Below are 19,438 nucleotides of genomic sequence, written 5' to 3' on the forward strand. Positions count from 1 at the left end.
GTAGAAAAATTAGAAAGACAGAAGAAGAAAGAGAATGAGAGAGAAAATAGCAGACTCCCCCCCCCCCAAAAAAATACAGAAAGTGAGAACCAAAGAGAAAACGAGAAGGAGAGAAAAAACGACGCTGGTAACAGAGAGAGATTAAGTGAAGGGAAGGAAAGTACAAAAACTAAAAAAGACAGGAAAAGTATTTTACAAAAAAAGGTAAATAGAAATAAACGAACAGAGATCTGATGATAAGAGAAAAAATGAGGGAGGAAAAAACGAAAGAAAGAGTGTCGAGGAGAGAAAAACAGGTAGACTGAAACGGAACGTGTAAAATAGACTAAAACAACTTCAAACGGAACACAGACAAAGAGAGATAGATATATAGCAAGAAAGATAAAGACATAGGTAGAAGGTCAAAAAAAGAAAGAAATATAAATCAACAAATGTGAAGACTATACACAAACAAAACAAAAAAGAAACAAAAAAGTGGAAATAATGGAGAAATGAATTGTTTCGTTTTGTATGCAGGTTTTACGTCACAAAATTGTAATATGGTTACGAAAAACGCCGTAGAGGAGGGTTCCGGAAAACTTGACCACCTGTCGATCTTTACCAAGCACTGCTATTGCACTATACACGAGTCTCTACCATTACCCTTTAACGAAATGCAGCTGAATAACAGTTGTTGTTCGGCTAGTTTGTTATTCCTCATACTGTAACAAAGTAAGCCCAACTTTGACTCCCACAAACACTTATACAGTCACTCACGATGGTTAAAAGTCTCCCCTGAACTTCGCTCTTTGTTCAGCACTTTAAAACACTAATTTCTCTCGTGCTCTATAGTACTGATTGACAAAGCTAAAAAGGCATTGTGCAGTTCATCTCGTGGCTTTCAATCAGTCGCTAATGGAAGTGCCACAACGCAATGCTGTTAATTTGAAATCCTTGTGTATTTCAAGAGGCGACAAATCCGACATTCTGCATTGACAACGCGAACGCTATGAAAAGTAACGTCGCATGATGTCATCATTGACAATATCATGTGCCACTGTTTGCTTCGTCAATAAGCCAATCGTGCATATATAGCTACTGCGTGTTGGGCCAAGTTAGTAGCACGTGACTGTTTTAACACAAGTGCCACAACACAAAGACAATGATGTGAAATTTATTTATTCATTTATTTGTTTACAATACCTCAAAGGCCGCAATGAAGGGATTTTACATGAGGGGGCTATTACAATGGATTGAAAGTGTAGATGTTCGGTCGCTGCTTTGAAGGTAATGATACTAGAGTGGTGCACAACGTGAGGAGGAAAGCCATTCCAATCCTGGGCGGTCTTGACAGAAAAGGATTAAAGGTGCGCAGTGGTGTGAGCACTTGGCGTCTAAACAGCTCTTTCGTAATTTATGCGGTCTTAATGACGATAGGCTGCCTTTACGATGGGAGTACGAGATGATCCATGATAGAACTTGAAAAACAGGCACACACGAGCAATACAACAACAGCGGCGTGACAAAAGGTGGAGAGGTTAACGCGAGATTCAGGTTCGGTAACGCTTGACCGATATGAATAATCTGAAAAGATGAATCTTGCCACCCGGTTTTGCACTGTTTCAAGTGTTTTAGTATTGTTACCCTTATGAGATCCCCAAACAGCGCTTGCGTATTCAAGTTTAGTTCTGATTAGTGTCTGATAAGTGAGCAGCTTGCAGGAGTATAGGAGCTAGATGAAGGTATCGGCACAGGCAGCCAAGAGCATGGTTTGCTTCATTAGTAATGCGCGTTATGTGAAGAGACCATGTTAAATCAGAAAAAAAATGGACACACAGATACTTGCATTTGGTTACACATGAAATTATAGTGTTGTTGATGAAGTATGTGGGAGACGGGTAGTGCTGTCGGCAATAAAGAAAATAGACTAGGGACGTTTTGTTCGCGGTAAGGGACATTAACAACGTTTTGCACAAGATTTCAATTTAATAGGGTTAGATTGAAGTTCATAAACATCTTATGCGTTGTTAATTGGGTGATAAATGGCACAATCATCAGGGAAAAGTCGGATGTTAGAGGAAGTATTATTCGGCAAGTTGTTAATATGTATGAGAAAAAGGAAAGGTCTTAGAACTGAGGCAAGCTACGAGGTAAGCCTGGAATAACGGGGCATAAAGACGAAGAAAGAATATTAGCGTAGACGAACTGCTGGTGGTTAGTTAAAAAGTCGGAAATCCATTGAAAAGCTACTAGGTCAAGGTTCAGACAGGAAAGTTTTAAGAAGAAGCGTTTATAAGTAACTTTGTCAAGTAGCTTCTCAAAGTCCAAAAGAAGTGCGTCTACGGGTATATTTACATGAATGCTAGAGCTAACGTCGTTAGTAAAGAGAGCTAGTTGAGTGTTACATGAAACACCTTTCTGAAAGCCTTGTTGGTTTTCAGAAATTCTTATTGATCTCAACCCGAAGGTCGCGGGATCTAATCCCGGCTGCGGCGGCGGCATTTTTAATGGAGGCGAAATTGCTGTAGGCCCGTGTGCTCAGGTTTGGGTACACGTTAAAGAATCCCAGGTGATGAACATTTCCGGAGCCCTCCACTACGACGTCTCTCATAATCATAAGTTGGTTTTGGGACATCAAATCCTACATGTCCGTCAATAATTCTTTCTTTTTTATGTATTGTTGTAAATATTTTTCAATTTTCCATCACTGAGGTGTACTTGTGCTCCCTCACTTCACACTATATCATTGACATCATGTCACATAATGAGGCATATATACGTGTTCTTCTGGTTGACGGACCCAGTCGACACGTTTAGTCCTCTGATAAAGAGGTCGTGAAGACGTACGTTTTGGTGGACCAGAAAGCGACTGCGACATCATGGAGCACTGCGCACGCTCCACCTTAAATATGGGTCGAGAAGCTTCCGTAACGCACCTGTCTATAGGTTGTTCGCGCAAGGTAGGTCAAATAAATTTTAAAATTCTTTTGCGTCCTCACCAAATGCGAAAATGTGTGGATGGCTACAGTCAGTTTCTAATGAGCCAAATAAGGCTTTCGTTTTATACATACCGACCAATACATGCACGAAGGTATGTGCCTGTTGTGCATGCTCTGCAATATTGCTGCGTATAACTTCTGCTGAGAGAGAGCAGCCCCGGCAAACTCTAGGCACACACGACAAACACATTCTGAATCCTAAAAGAAGCGTCTTGCCTATCCGACCGTGAAAATCATGTTGGTGGACCCCGTGGTTAGCCCCACAAACTGCAGTGGCCAGCGCGTCCATGCAAAAAGGTTTCTGCCTGCGTGCATCCACCTATATACTGTGTTGTTTGAAACGGAGTTAGTTATTTTGTCTCTGGCTCTTCTCAAGGATAATTACAAGAAGCTGTGACAATATCGTCGACTGCGGCAGAAGTATCTGCCACTTTCCCATCACAGGGGCAGTAATTCGTGGTCACATGCCTATATGTTCTTGAAAATGTTAAGCTGAGTTCAAGGGCTCCTGTGCGAAGCAATAGATAATAGTAAAAGCATAATAACAAGTGTTCATCTTTTTGTTATTATTGTTGTCCCTCGCCTATTTAGGTGGTGAGCCTCACACCTATCGTGAGCAATGGGCCCAAGAATCTTGTGCTTGTAACGCATTTTAGTTGCCTGGAACAGTGCAGCTTACATATAGGAAATTGTAAATTGAAAGTGAACCTAACCATTTTCTTTTCTACAAAGTCTTCCTATTTTTCGATCACCTTTGCTTCTTCTTTTTTTCTTAACATCACATAAGATAAGAAAAAAAAACGCTTTTGTCTTTACATTGGAGGTGAAGGACAATTTCACGAAAAATGTGCCTAATGACGGCTCCACTCACACGGACAGTTGAAGCTCACTTTTGTGTTGGGCAGAGCGAACTGTACCAGGTATTACAAACCATTGTGGATTTCTGATGAAAATATAGCCTACCTTCAGCGTATTCAGAGGAAAACAGTACACATTAAACGAAAATAAAAATAAAACAACAAGATTTTGGAGCAAAAAAAAAGTGTTTGAGAAGACTCGCACCGGCAGTTTTATGAGCATAAATCAGACGCTTTCCCCGTTCGGTTACGTGCACGAGACGTTAGGCCCTCTCGAAGAGGTCTAGTGAGTGAGGTACTCGTCATTATTGTCTGTTGGATCTCATTATAGTTGTCAAAACACAGAAACACGAGTCCCTATGTATACATTTCGTTCGCTTATTCATTAACGAGGGTCCCGTACTGGGAGACTTGGTGCCTTAGGGTGTTTACGAGGGACTATATTGGTCAGCTGCCAGCTTGTAATACGTTCACGTGCTACGAGACACCATACAGGCTCATAAAAAGTGTTCAACACTCGCCGCCAAGGCTACTGATGGCGCTCACTGAAACTGTCACGTTTAATTTCTCATATACACCCAATAAAAGTGGCTGGGAGGATAGCCGCGGTAGTAGCTCAGTGGTAGAGCATCGAACGCGTTATTCGAAGGTCATAGGTTTGACTCCTGCCAACGGCAAGTTATATTCTCACCCACTTTTTCTTCTTCAAATTTACAGTACCATTTGGTCTAATACATTTCCCTATATTTTCCTTGACATTATTGTCTGTTAGATCTCATTATTTTTGTGTCAAAACACGAAAACACGAGTCCCTAAGTATACATTTCTTTCGCTTAATAATTAACGAGGGTCTCGTACAGGGAGACTTGGTGCCTTAGGTTGTATACGACGTAGTTCCTAGGAATACATTTCTTTCGCCTATTAATTAACGAGAGTTTCGTACAGGGAGACTCGGTGCCTTAGGTTGTATACGACGTAGTCCCTATGTATACACTTCTTTCGCTTATTAATTAACGAGAGTCTCGTACAGGGAAACTTGGTGCCTTAGGTTGTATACGGCGTAGTCCCTAAGTATACATTTCTTACGCTTAATAATTAACGAGAGTCTTGTACAGGGACACTTGCTGTCTGAGGCTTTATACGAAGGACTATTGGTCAGCTGCCAGCTCGTAATAAGTTCACGTGCAACGTGACACCATCCAAGCTCATAAAAATTGTGCAACACTCGCCGCCACGGCTACTGATGGCGCTGACCTAAACTGTCACGATTAAATTCACATATACACCCAATAAAAGTGGCTGGGAGGACAGCCGTTGTGGTAGCTCCGTTTTAGAGCATCGAACGCGTTATTCGAAGATCACAGGTCCAGTTCCTACCCGCAGCAAGTTATATTTTCACCCACTTTTTTTTGTCGACATTTACATTACAATTTGGTCTAATACCTTCCCCTAAACTTTCCTTGGTAATATTGTCAGTTAGATCTCATTAAATTGTGTCAAAACACGAAAACACGAGTCCCTAAGTATACATTTCTTTCGCTTATTCATTAACGAGGGTCTCTTACTGGTAGGCTTGGTGTCTCCTACTGGTAGACTTGGTGTTTTAGGTTGTATACTAGGGACGTTTTGTCAGCGGCCAGCTTGAAATAAGTTTACGTGCAACGCGACGCCATACAGGCTCATAAAGAGTGAGCCGCACTCGCCGCCTTGGCTACTGAGATAAACTTCAGAGACCACCGCGTTAAAGCATCTTTTCATTATTGTGAAATTTTCGTGCATTAAACATCATGAATACAATTCCCGAGAAGCGAAGAAAATAAACGAAGTGCGCCCTTAAGGTTCATCAGCGAGCTGGTTCGGCATTAAAAAGCCAGTTGACCACACTACCCTCATGAAGCAGCAGTTGAAGCTGCACGCCGCACAGACTTTGAAGCTGTTGCAAGGTCGTCACTGAGTGATTTGACGGCTTTGTTTGGGCTGAAGAGCCAAGAAATGTGGCTGCTACGGATGCGACGGAAATATTGTACGCCATAAACGCCACGGAACTTTAGAAACTGGCTTTGTGTAGACGGACATCAGCACCCGGGCCGATGGAATATCATACAGAGCACTATGCCACCTTGGTAAGTGTGCGAGGAGTGCCCTCCTCGAGATATACAACGACTCGTGGGGAGAGGGCACCCTCCCAGTTAACTCCCAGTTAGCCGTTTGGTTCCATTACTGAAGCCTGGCAAGTCACCATTGGTGCTCACATCATACCGCCCGATTGCACTGGCTAGTTGCTTGGGCAAAGTGATGGAGAGGATGGTACTTGGACGGCTAGAATGGTTCCTGGAGCATCACAACATCTACCCGGACGCTATGACGGGATTTCGCCGTGGCCGGTCATCAATTGATAGCGTCATAGACCTGGTCAGCTACGTTCAACACTAAAAAGGCCGAAAGCGTCACTGCGCTTCTTTATTTCTTGATGTTAAAGGGGCGTACAATAACGTCACACATGAAGCTGTCCTCACCGCTCTCAAGGAGGTAGGAGTGGGTGGTCGGATGTTTCAGTGGCTACGCAGCTATCTCTCTGAGCGATCCTTTTTCGTGAGAACCGAGGATGGTGACACTTCGCTACATTACAGCCACAGTGGTGTTTTCCAGGGTGGCATACTTAGCCCTGTACTATTCAACCTGACGCTAATAGCTCTCAATGAGCATCTGCCAAGTACTGTGAGATTGTCAATGTACGCGGACGACATCTGCGTTTGGACGTCTGCAGTAACACGTCTACAGCTGCGAGCGTGAATTCAGAGAGCTGCCACTCAAGTTGCTATTTACCTTCGTCAATGAGGTCTGGAAATTTCCTCTGAGAAATGTGCACTAGTGGCATTTACGCGCAAACCAATGCATAACTACAGCGTTCTGATAAACAGCGAAATAATACGTCACCTCCGATCATACAAGTTCCTAGGTGTTATAATTGACAGAGACCTCTCATGGAGCTCACATGTATCATACATGAAAAGGCGATTAACAGGCATCTGTCATTTGTTCAAGTTCTTCGCAGGAAAGAACTGGGGAATGTCCACAACTGCTATGTTGCGACTATACAAGATTCTTTTCTTTGGATTCCTTCGGTACAGCCTACCTGTGTTAACTAACGCAAGTAAAACAAGCATACGAATGCTTCAAACTGTCCAGGCTCAAGCAATCCGGATATGTTTAGGCTTGCCCCAAAGTGCGTCAACAGCGGCAACTATCGCCATCACAAGGGACAACCTCATCAAGACCCACATTAATGTGGAAGTGCTGAGGACACATATACGACACCTTGCTCGAGCCCCTCGACATCACCTAGCCTCTCTACCAGTGGTCCGACTATGCACATCTTACTGCAAAACAGTGACCGCACATGGAGAGTCGATCCCAACTTCGTTCTCTCCTGCCGCTAGACCTGTGACTCCGCCATGGTGCCTCACTCAACCAAGGATTATTATTAACATACCAGGCGTCGAGAAAAAGGCCAATTTGTCGTCACCGGCTCCTAAACAGCTCACACTACTTCTCTTGTATGAGAAATATCAAGACTCCACACATATCTACACTGATGGATCAGTTCAGCCGGACAGCTCTACAGGAGCAGTAGTGATACCAAGGTTGGCCACGACAATTAAATTCAAGACATCTCACGCAACAACATCAACGGCAGCAGAATTGGCAGCACTTCGTGCCGCGTTGCAATTTGTAGTTGATCAACCTACACGCAAGTGGACTATTTTCTGCGACTCGAAGGCGGCACTGCAGTCTCTACTATCAGCCTTACGCCGTGGACCACACGAGCAGCTGGTACTAGAGATAGCAGAGGTTATACACCACCTGACTGAGAAAGGGCACCAAATTACATTTCAGTGGTTGCCCAGTCACTGCGGAATCACCGGCAATGAACGGGCCGATCAAGCTGCTCGCTCAGCCCACAAAGAAGATCATAAACTGCGACTACCACTTTCTAGGACGGATGCTGCACGAGAGCTCCGCAGACTTGCTCGCCGGCAAACCACATCGCAATGGAATCAGCCGCACTTCAAGCATGCCCGACTGTACTCGCTTGACCCTACGCTAAGTCTTCAAGTCCCGTCGAGGCTTCGCTGAGCAGACCAGACCCTGTTATGTAGGCTGTGGTTGGGCGTTGCATTTACCAACGCCTACGCTTTCCGCATTGGGATGGCCGACACCGCAGCCTGTGGCCACTGTGGCAAGGAGGAAACCATTCAACATGTTCTTTGTGAGTGCCTAGCGTACAGTAGGCGGCGACTATGCCTTCGCAGGGAACTCAACAAATTAGATGATCAGCCTCTGTCGGAGCAGGAAATTCTGCAGTATCCTCAGGATGCGACTTCACAGAAGAGGGCCCTGAACGCGCTGCTGCACTTTTTGCGATCGACCGGCCTTGCTGAATGGTTGTAGCTGGGACGCCCTTCCTGTGTGTGTTTTCGTTTTTTTTATGAGTGCGCGTGCGTTTTTTTCCCTCTATCTAACCCCTCTTTCTTGCCCCTACTTCCCCACCCCCCGCGCTGGGTAGCAAACCAGATGCCAATATCTGGTTAACCTCCCGGCCTTTCCTTTCTCACTCTCTCTCTTCCTTCCTAGAAACTGGCTTTAAAAAAAACCTCAGCTGTTCGGATGTGCATAAAATTTATTCAAGTCAGTAGCAGCTGGTTCCTAGGCTGAGAGGGAGGACCAGAAGCAGATGCTTGTTCAGCTTGCTAAGTGTCTGGCCCAAGTGTACACACACTATAGGAGACCCCATGATATATTGTCGTAATGCCTAGCCTTACTGCTACGACTCCCGCAGCTATTCTGCTGAACGAAGAACGGCCATGTGTCGGAAATTGTGGATGGCGGCCAGTTGCGTCCTTTCGTGATTGCGGCTGCCAGAAGCTCACAAGAGGCTGCTTGTTGGTGAAAGTCATCATGAATCAGGATTGCACCCCACTTCTAGTAGTCGCCTAATATTTCGGGGCCTTTTCCTAAGTGGCTTGAGACCTCCGGAGTGCAAGGAACAATGTTTCTTGCTACAGAGTGTTGCTGACATGTTACTTTTGTGGAAGAAGAAAGTGCCACGGGGTCCAGTTGGATGGCTTAGCCAACCTCTGCAGCCAATTATCGCTGTAAACATCGATGGCGTCGACAAACATGGTAAGGTGGATTGTGGTGGCTTGTTGCGCCTCGTCAGCTCAATGGTGATTTGATGATGGGGATGCTTTTCGTGGCAGGGTAGTCTTATGTGACCCTCTACGGGTGGAGGCATTATAAAACCCAACACGGACCCTCGAGGCTGGTCATGTACATTGATGCATCGAATGTTCTCGGCTCTCATGGACGCGCCTACTCGTTGGCCGATGGTGAGATGATGCAGATTCTTCGGAAAATGCAATGACGAATCCAACTTGTATTGAATATTCCCGACGGCACGTAACCGGATAGACCTTCTTTTCCCGCACACATATCTTGTAGATGCTTGCAAAAGCGTCACTGAATGAACGAGCATGAACTGCGCGAGCGCACGTGGCCTAAATTATTTTGTCGTCGTATAATACAGTTTGTTTAACACTGGGGAGTCAAAGACATACGACATATTTCTTAAATCGCTTACAATATTCATTTAGAATTGCATGATTTGTTTTAGCAATAGCATTTAAAAGAAAATTGTAATTTGTATCTGCATAAAAAGGGAAGTACGAATCTTCCGTGTGGGACCCACATTAATCATATTCCACTGATTCTTTTGAAGCTATGCAAAATGTCGCTACTATAATTATATTAATTTTCTTAATCATCGTTTCAGCACTTCTGACTGAATTCGGTTTAGTTGAGCTTTGTGATCTTCGAAACTGTCCCACTCTTTCACCATATCACAAGTTCTTTTATGGCAAACAAATTAATGTCCATGCATCGCACCACTGCGCCTAAATTCTCATCGCACTAGTAATGAACCGATGGTTGACCGCCCACGTACCCGAACTTCTCACTTCTCTTCCTTGTTCATCTCGGATAATGCGAAGGACTGGAATAGCTTTACTGCTGAAATTTTCTTCATCACCTCCCCGTCCTTGTTGCAACCAATAATCAATATAAAATAATGTATAAATTATGCGAAAAGTTTGTCTCCGGCCCCTTATGTATTGTCTCTTTCAGGAGGTCCTTAAGGTAGTTAAACTGAACAGAATGATTAGACACCGCAAGAGGTTAAAGCAGTGATGAAACGGCAGGAAAGCGATTGCGAAAAAGGAGCTCGTATCGCAGCCATTGTGGTATCTGTGTCGGTGTTGCAGTCGGCGTCGTTCGTTGCGAGCGAAAAACCATCACCTTGGCCGTCACCAAATATCGAGAAAGATTCAAATAAAAAAAAATGAAATCTTCGGGTAGAGTGAGGATAGAACCCAGGTGGTCTGTGGTGCAAACAGCTGTTCTACCAGAGAGCCGCCTCTACAGGGTGTCCCAGGTAACTTTTGCCAGATTTTAAAAATATGCTGGCACACTCGATTACGACGTGAACGAATGCATATTGCTCACCATTTCCTGGATTTAGTCAGACAATTTTTGTGTTCTCAAATATTGTTTAACAATATCAGTTTATACAACTATCTTTTGAAGAAAGAAAGATGGATTAATATTTCAGTGAGAAAGTTGTAGATCAGTTTGTAAAGCATTAGATTATATAGTTTTTACCTTAGATCTGTTAAGTATCAATGTTTTTCTGCTAATAACAAATACCCGTGAAATACAAAAAAATACCACATGCCAGACCCGCTCGCGCGTCAGTGAGCACAATGAGTCTAAAGCTTCCATAACGTTCCGTGTACGACTGCCACGCTTCCCTCGCAACGGTTCATGACAGCGATAAGCAGTCACAGCGGTAATCGTTTTTGTAGCCGATCGCAAATCATGTTCATCGTAAAACCACCATCATAGTTGCGGCTTTGCCGAGACAGCACCATGGGGCAAATGCTATGGTCATTAGGAAGCGGTACGTTAGGGAACACTCGAGTCATTGAGCGCCCTATCACACACGCGGGTTTTCCAGAAGGTATTTTTTGTATTTCGCAGGACTTTTTAATTAGCAGAAAAACGCTAATACCTAACTAATATAAACTTAAAGCTGTCTAATCGAACGCTTTGCAAACCGATTTAAAACTTTCTCATTGAAATATTTTATCAGTCTTCGTTTCTTAAAAAGTTTCATTAAACAGAACTAATTAAACAATAATTGAGAGCATAAAAAAGTCTGACTAACTTCAGGCGATGGTGAGCAACGTGCATTTGGTCGCGTCGTAATTGCGTGTGCCGAAGAATTTTCGAACTCTGGCTAAAGTGACCTTGGAAACGCTGTATATTGAAAGTGCTTGAAAAAAAAAAAGCACTATATGGGAGTCCATGTAGCGGAAGGAGTACGTTTCACGCACGTATTTTCCTTTGAAGATTGCGCAGTTTCCCGCCAGGTGTCAACACATGTGAATTTAGCGACGTCTGCATGTTCTAAAGGCCCATAATTTACAATGCGTTCTCATATATTTATTCATACGGCTCGAAGAGCATCCTCATAGTGAAGAGTGGCGTAGGTTCGTTGGTTGCCTTAGGGATGCGTTTCGCCAATTTCGCATAAAGAATGGAGCAGTGGCAACTCAACCGTAATTGCAGTAGGCATATTAGGGCAAGCTGCAATGGCCAATGTCAGGCTGACAGTCATTCGTTTTATTGAAACACCATTGAAGCGTGTACTAGGAAGGCAATCGAGATAGTCAAAAAGTGGCACGCACAATAAACTCACCTACGTTTTCACGTTCCACTCTTGAAGATGAAAGTGACGTATCCTTGCAGTTATCTTGTGTGGCTGCAATATTTTGTTTGCGCTTTGCACATCTTACGAGACATCTCAATGGGCTTTTTTGTGCTCGAAACTTGTCAAAATGCAACATATTTGACTATTTTCAAGCGCGACAACGAGGACAGTGACAAGATGTGGAGGTTTGTGGATGTTGGGCGTATGCCATAAAAATATATCTAAGTGACCACCACGTCGAATCTCACTTCTTATATTTTAGGTACACTGTGCAATAAAAGTAGAAACACGTCCGAATTCAAGCCGACGCCGTGAGGAAGATACACGGCGTGCCGATAACGACAATCAGTGAGGCCACTCAGAATCACCAGACCTGTTTAGGGCACCATTTGGACGAAAAGAGCAGCGGGATCTGCAGGTGGCGAAGCTGCCTGTAGGCCGACAGCGAGGAGCTGGACCACCTCCTGCTGTCGCAAGTATCCATGACCTCACGCCCATGTATGTGTCTTGCGTGTTGCACACGATGAACACCGGCACAGTTGAGACGGCGTGCTAGTTGCTTATCTGCGCAGCTTTAGTGCTTCGACTTTTATCTTTTACATCTTGAGCGAAGGGTGACCATGCATCAAGGATTGTGGAGGGCAGCCAGTGGCGTCGTTTGAGGGGCGCTAAGAGAAGAATTTTGTTCCTCTGGATCGATGCATGCATCACAGAATTCAAAATCGGCGCTTGAGGCAGACGCTTTGAAAGTTCTTCGCCCCCTGCATCCTTGAAACCGCTGTGGCAACGTCGGTGTGCCTTGCCATCGGTCGATGGCGAGGTGAAGCAGATTGTAGCATGGTGTGGTGGACCTGCCGAAGAATACAGGGCACGGCGCTGAAGCGCCTGCCGACAAGAAATGCGCAGCAGCCGGTAGCTAAGCAGGAATTCTTTTTATATACGCAAGCATCACTATAGATACATATGTACAATGACCCCTAGGGGCAGCCAACCGGTTCCAAAGCCAGAAGCGAAACCGCAATACCACATCACCCCCTCCCCCTTAAAATCAATAGTATGCGGGGTCCTAACACGCAACAAAGGCAAAATAAGAATGAAGGTGTACAGCATACAAAGGAAATTAATAGCAAAGCATAGTACCGTAATGAAATGAACACGTTCGACTCGTGGCAGGGCAAGCGGCGGAGTCGGCCCAATGCCGCGTCGAGCCGCAGCGGTAATAGGCACCCGAGCAAGCCGGCGGCGAAGCTGGAGAGAAGGTGTCCGCAGCAATGGTGGGCGAGAAGGTGCACGCAGGAGAAGTCCCGCCGGCGCCATTTTGCGGCGAAGCTTGGGGAGGATGGCGACTATGTGGCCTGGCATTTTAAATAGTACAGCGAGCTGAGCCGCCATGTTGCATCGGACACGACAACTTGACGTCGACTTGTGTTCCCGATAACTGTAGCAACCCGCGGTCGACGCGCTCCTCCTTTCTTGCTACGTCGAGTGCCTTCTTTCGGGAGAAGTCCTTGCCCATCTTGAAAAGAATTCTTTGGAGGTGCGGCGACGCGAGATTCAGAGACGATTTGTTCGAAAGCGAGGATATCGCCCGCCACGCCGAATACACAAAGCTTGACTACTCGGCGTACTTCGTGAATGAATTCCACTGCCGACTGGTATGGTCCCAGACATAGGGCTTTAAAGTGGGCGCGCAAACATGCCGCGTCTGGTTGAGGGTCAAATATTTCATTAAGCAGTGCAAGGGCTGCGTCGTACACACGCGGCTCGTTTCCCGAGTTTGTCGGTCGGCTCCCGGCTGCTGCTCATCTTCGGCGGCACGCAAGTAGGTGTTGAGTCCCTCGACGCCCAACGCGTTAAGGAGCAACGCCTTCTTGTGCTACGGCATGACGTCCCTGGCAGCGGCGTTGATGTAGACCTGAAACACAGGACGCCACTGCCTCCATAGAATAGGCGGTACACCGGGGAACTGGAGAAACACAGGCGGAGGGATAGCCGCGTTCATTTTTCAGAACCAGAATCAGAAGGATTTTATTTTTCACGACAAACAAAGGAGAGAATACATCATTAGTATGATGTCCCATAGAATGTCCCATAGTAAGAATTGAATTTTGACCTCCTGTACATGACAGCAAAGTCACTAACACAAGTAAGTTGGCAATTCAGGGACTTAAACTAATAATATTAATAATAATAATAATAATAATGACTAATTTGAATAAAGTAAGAAAATAACTTATAAACAGCGTAAACAAAAAGCATCGAACAAATATTGTGTCATAGTCGGTGAGAGTAAGGACAAAGCGGGAGACATTTCAAAAGGAATAAACATTAATGCAACATAAACCAATAAATATAATGTAACCAATAAATATAATGTCAAACAATCAAGGAAAATCACAGAAAAGGGATACAAGAATGAGGAAATATGAAAAGATAGAGAAAACTACCGAATGAAAACACCTAAAGCAGCGAATAACTGGAGTCCGAAAAAAAAATAATAAAGCAGGAAATGTTTTATTTAAGATAGGAACCTATGAACATTGATTGATTTTAAAGTGGACGGTAGCGAATTCCAAAAAAGCAAGTGCGGAGAAATTTAGCGACTGCTTGCCGTAATTCGTGCGAACGATCGGTAAAATGAAATGATTGTTTCTAGTAAATCTAGTATTGTTAGCATTAATGAGGGATGCTCTAGGTATTATGGACACCGGAATATCATTCTGTAGTGCCCTAAAAACAAAAATGGCGAGAATATATTTATTAAGGTTGGACACACTTAGAATATTGTGGAAGTGCAATAACTGATTTGAGTTAACACAACGTGACGAAAAGGTTATTAGACGAATGACCCGGTTTTGAGTGGTCTGCAATGATGCCAGGTGACTGCTCTAAATGTTGCCCCATGATTCAATGTTGTAGTTGTGGTCAGAATGAACTAAAACATAATAAAGCGATAAGAGAGTAGAAAAGGAGAAACGCGATCGCGCTTTGATAAGAACGCGTATACCATGAGCCATTCTCTTTTTTACAGTAGACACGTGAAGATGAAATTTGAGGTGGCAGTCTAGGTGCACACCTAGAAATGTACTGTGATCAACTTGAGTGATAATATGACGGTAGGTGAAAATGGAATGAGAAAGATCGGACGGAGGTCTGCGCGAGGTAAAAAGGACAACGTTCGTGTTATATGGTTGATTTTCAGTTTGTTCTGTGTACAGCAGGAGCAGATTTTCAAAAGATCTTCATTTAGCGTACTCCTTAGTGTGGATAGGCAGCCGTTAGAAATAAATATTGTGTCGTCCGTGTATAGAATACACCTATATGAGGAAAAGCCAGTCTTCAAGTCATTGATGTAAATTAAAAAGATTAAGAGACCTAAGATGAACCCCTGCGGTATACCTATGTTAGTAGTCCCTTCATTAGAAGAGAGCGTTGAAAAGGCAGTTCAGGAGAGACGTGCTCGTTGGTAAACCTCGTGAACAAACTGGCACGCAAGTGTAGAAAAGTAGCAATCAAGCAGAAATTAGAGCACCAGTGGGAGAGTTTGCACGGGTGCTGAGTCAATAGCACGAGGAGTAAAGCTGGATGCCCACTTTTAATTATACACCAGCATCACTATATATACATATGTACAACGCCCCTTAAAAGCCAACCAATCGGTTCAAAACATGAGCCGAAACCACGACACCACACAGATCCTCTCCCCATTCCAGTTGAAGACTCCCGCTTGTAATCGCCGAGCCCGATGGCAGTTCTTCTCCGACTAAACTGCTGGCTGCGAAAATGGCAACAGAATGAAAGAGCCCTAACGGCGCGAGGACACGTGGCCTACAACTCTTTTACGTCACTTGAAAGAGCGTGCTTGACGAAGAAGAAGAGAACATAAGTATTCCTAAAACACTTACAATAAATAATTGTGGAGAGTATTGGAGTACTGGCATTGGAAAATTCACAGCGGACTTTTCACCACAGATCTGTCGATTGTGAAAACAGTCGAATAAAAAATATTAGTTTCATGAACCAGCACACGCTATATCTCTTCGTCCTCCTTCTCTTACTTTGCTCCCAAAACACGTGCGCTGATTCGTCTGGTGTTGGCTGTAAAAACTCGGATGGGCAATAGGGTCAGTGGAGGAAGAGAGTGAGAGGAGAATTACTAAGGTAGAGAGCAATAAATATAGCTGTTTGGGCCACCTGACCACTTTTTGTGATCTTTTTTTTTCTACTTCCCCTTGTTTTTTCCTAGACCACAATTGATTATGATGATGGTGATGAATAAAGTTTATTTTGGCCCAAAGAAGACACAGAGCAAGTCTCGCGCCACCCGGCCCATCAGCCCATTTTTCCGGCCTGGTTTGCAACAAATCTGATGGGCGAGGGAACCAGTACCTCAGAGAGAAAGAAGAGGGCTGTGAAAAAGAAAACTGGAAAAGGAAGTGACAGAAAGAAAGCTCGGCAGACAAAGATAACACACGACAGAGAAGAAAGAGAGAAAAAAAATCAGACAAGCAAAACAAAAGAAATATAGAGAAATAAAAACAGAAAAAAAAGAGAGAGAGAAAACGACCCGAGTAACTGAGACAGATGGAGTGAAATTGAGGAAACGAACAAAAATAAGAAAAGCGAGAAAGATAAGGTGTTTTACAAAAAAAAGGTAAATGGAAATAAACAAACGCTGACACGAAAAAAAGAGAGGAAAAGTGAGAGAGGAAAAAAAAGGAAAGAAAGATTGCAAAGGAGAGGAAATAAGATAGATTGAGTGAGATCGCGTAGTATAGACTAAACGAAATAAAAGGGAACACATACAAAGGAAGATAGGAATAGTGAGAAAGAGAAGGAAGTAGGTAGAAGGACAACAACGAAAGAAGGAAATATCAATCAAATATTGTGAAAGCTAACAGACAAACAGATCAGAGAAGAAAGAAAAGAGGAGAAAAAATAATAAATAATTGTTTTTTTCAGTATGCAGGGTTTTACGTAATAACCTACGATATGGTTATGAAAAAATTGGCCCCGTATCTGGATGTAATCTGCAAATGTCGTCGAAAGGTGATAGTCTTGCGTGTGGAGAGAGTGAACAAGACATTTATTCGATGTTCTGCGCAAGGAAATCGGTGAGTGGTATTCTGGAGGCGCTGCGTTAGAGCGCCTAGAGCGTGCAGCGGAGGCGTACAAGAGCATCAAGTCATGTCACACGTGCGACATGAGCGCTATCTGGCAGCTATCTTGGAAACGAAGCGCGCGAGCTCTGCGCGCCCGTCTCAGAGCCGTCTCAGAGGTGATAAGGTGTAGAACGCAAGGCGACGGGTAGGTGCCACCACCGTTTTGTTTTAGCAAAGCGGTGGAAACACTTGCCTTTCCGTGCAAGCTTTGGAGTGTCAGCGCAGCGTGATAAGCGCTGCGGTCCCTAAAATTACTTATGTATGCCATTTCTTGTAAAAGACGCACATGCAGAATATATACGTGTTGTTATGGTGCCTCAGAAATGCGCAATAATCACTTTTTATTTGACAATTGCACAAGCACGAACGCTCAACCTTGAGCAACATAGGTGGGCGCTGCGGATGGGGTTGGCCGTTTCAAGTACCCGCTGCAGTTTAGACTGTACAAACAGACAAACGTGCATACATACAGACAGACAGACAGACAGACAGACAGACAGACAGACAGACAGACAGACAGACAGACAGACCAAAATGTTTGCGTCGAAGGTCCCCAAGAAAGACTATCGTCTTTAAAACGCCGTAACCGAAGGTTGCGCGAAACTTCACCGTATGGTGTTGCTTAACGTGCACTGATATTGCACAGTACATGTACCTGTACTGCCATGCTTTCATTTAAGTGCAGTTATATAAATAAATTTTGGTATTGTGCTAGTTGGCTATTCGCCATATTGTTAGAAAATAAGCGCAACGTTGACTCCCACAAACACTTAAACTCTCACTCACTCGTCCACACGAGAAACAAACACGACACGCAGCGCTCACTACCAATTGTTTAATTCGCCTAAACAACCCCCTTTTACTCGCACTCCAAAATACGCCAAGACATTTATCAGCAAAGGTTCGCATGTGAAAAGCACTCAAAACGCGATGCAAGAAGCGCCACCACCCAAGAATGTAACAAAAAAAGGATAAACCAGCCAGAAGCACTAAGATAGAACAAAGGCGTTGGCGTCGGTGTCAGTGTCAGCGTTTACGAAAAATCATCTTTTGATGTAGCACGGAACGCCTGACTTGGCGTCTATTGTTCAACACTAATGAATATCCTCGTTGTTTTTTCTGGTTGTTTGTTCCAAAAAAACGTGGCCACCATGGATGAATCTGATGAAGCAATAGTTTGAAAAGTTGAAACGTATTTCTTTTCTGAGTTTTGCACGTGTAGCGATTTGGTGGAAAAATAAGTGCTCAGGAAAAGGGCAAGATAGGATGGAATATTGTACTGCGGAATGCGGTGGCCGCTTACCGGAGCGAAAACAACTGTAAATGTTTTCGATGTGTCCGAACATTGTTTTCAAGCCGCGCTTGCCTGTTTTCTCGCTTTTCGCTTATGAAGTGTGAATGCGCCATCATAAAGAACAGATTACGAAAACGCGCCAACTTGCAGGAGGTACATTTTATTAGATTAACCAGTTTCTGGCCAAATTCACCAATGTGAGTGGGGGCCAAGAATTTTAAGGTGATTGCGTTTCGAAAAGAACTTGCTTCGCATTAATTCTGGCATCGGCGTCGGTGTCGGTGTCGATGTCAACGTGAGTGAAAAATAATCTCATGGGGGACCAAAATCTCGAGAAAAATGCAACTAATATAAATGGTAAATACTTCCGAGCCTAAGTGAGGATCAAACCCAGACCGTTTGCGAGGCAAGCGGGTGTCGTCTACCACACAGCCCTGCGTTCGTTGGAGATGCACTGAAAATAGAATGCGCGTGTTCCGTAAACAACACGTAGTGGGTGCACGGCACTGTCGAAAACATTTTACGTGCATATCGTTTAAAGCATGATACCCATTACTACACGAATGCGACAATATGTGGAAGCTTCACTAACACAAGCCACTGGCAGCTTTGTCGATTGCATTGTAGTAAGTATTAACTTAGTTTTCTCTAGCAACAGCACGGAATGAAATGTATGCACTAAGTGGGTGAAGTATGCACTAGGTAAACGATATCACTATCGCGTTAAGCTCTCAAGGGCAAAGCTCGAAATGCCCGAATATATAAATACATTATCTACAAAAATCTTCCATTCTCAAGAATTATGTGGATCAAAAAATATTTTTGGAGTACTGACCTATATATTCGCGCCGTACTTCAAGGCCTAGTCCACTGTAGACAAAAGCCAGTGACGAGCACGTTTATTGCTGGTGTTTAACGTACCAAAGCCGTCCGGCGCAGTGGTGTAGCCGTTAAGGTGCGCGCCTGCAAACTCGTAGGTCATGGGTTCGGTCCTGGTTATGGTGGTTTCACTTAAATAAAGGCGAAATGAGAGAGGCCAGGGTACCAGATGGCTAAAATTACCGGAGCATAGAGCTACAGGGTCATTTATTCAGATGGTGGTTTTAGGAAGTAAAAACCAAGATATTATTTTTCCGAATGTCTCCAAGCAACAATATGGCTACGAATGCGCGGTTGTGGAGGGTTGCTCAAATTCGGCACCTAGAGTTCTCTACCATGCCCTGAAGCAGAGTACATGAACTTCAAGCATTTTCACCTGGACCAAGATTATGACCGTCCCAGCCGTTTAGCAGAACATTTATATCACACTGTAGAACTGG

This window comes from Rhipicephalus microplus, chromosome X (genome assembly GCF_043290135.1).
Source record: "Rhipicephalus microplus isolate Deutch F79 chromosome X, USDA_Rmic, whole genome shotgun sequence".
NCBI classification, from domain to species: Eukaryota; Metazoa; Arthropoda; class Arachnida; order Ixodida; family Ixodidae; genus Rhipicephalus; species Rhipicephalus microplus.